This window comes from Anneissia japonica, unplaced genomic scaffold, assembly GCF_011630105.1.
Source record: "Anneissia japonica isolate Jap-2015-1 unplaced genomic scaffold, ASM1163010v1 scaffold287245_len612_cov309_single, whole genome shotgun sequence".
NCBI lineage: Eukaryota > Metazoa > Echinodermata > Crinoidea > Comatulida > Comatulidae > Anneissia > Anneissia japonica.
Genome location: NW_022699070.1, coordinates 1 through 612, shown reverse-complemented (window position 1 = coordinate 612; position 612 = coordinate 1). Strand labels below are relative to the sequence as shown.

General features: G+C 33.3%; 1 non-coding gene across 1 annotated transcript; it reads right to left on the bottom strand.

Annotated features, from left to right (window-relative positions):
• Nucleotides 1-94: 94 nt before the first annotated feature.
• Trnap-ugg lies at nt 95-166 on the bottom strand. Its single transcript has one exon. It is a non-coding gene; the product is annotated as a tRNA-Pro (tRNA).
• Nucleotides 167-612: the final 446 nt, after the last annotated feature.

The following is a 612-nucleotide window of genomic DNA, read 5'->3' as shown; positions in this document are numbered from 1 at the left end:
CTGAAGATGAACTAATATTAAAGTACGGTATACATTTTAATTATAAAATCAGTCAAAATTATTTTCATTATATATGGTCGAAGAAAAGAAAATGGGGCTCGTCCGGGAATTGAACCCGGGGCCTCTCGCACCCAAAGCGAGAATCATGCCACTAGACCAACGAGCCTTCCTTGAATTTGTGAAGCGCATACTCCGCTCTAGGTATTAAGCACGCATTTAACGAACTCTCACAGGAATGGAAAGAGCTTGTCATAGGAAACATGTGACATTTTCAGCTTCCCATGTCAGAGTACCATTGTGACGAAGTCACAACGCGACACGTCATCAAAAAATTATATTCAAGATTAAAGAAACTTCGTTAACTAGAATCATATCAAATTATTCAATTAATTTCTGTGCTTTAAAAAAAAAAGGCCTATTTTGCTTCAATATTTTTTTATGTGTTTTTCTAGTGTATTTTTTATACAAAATTATAAATAGGTTTAACTGATTTATTACATATGATACTGATTTATTACAGTTATTACATCTGACCCCCTGATCCTCTCATTGAGATTGTTGATTGCATATAATTATCCCTTTCGTCTCATTTAAATACTTTAATTAATTAGC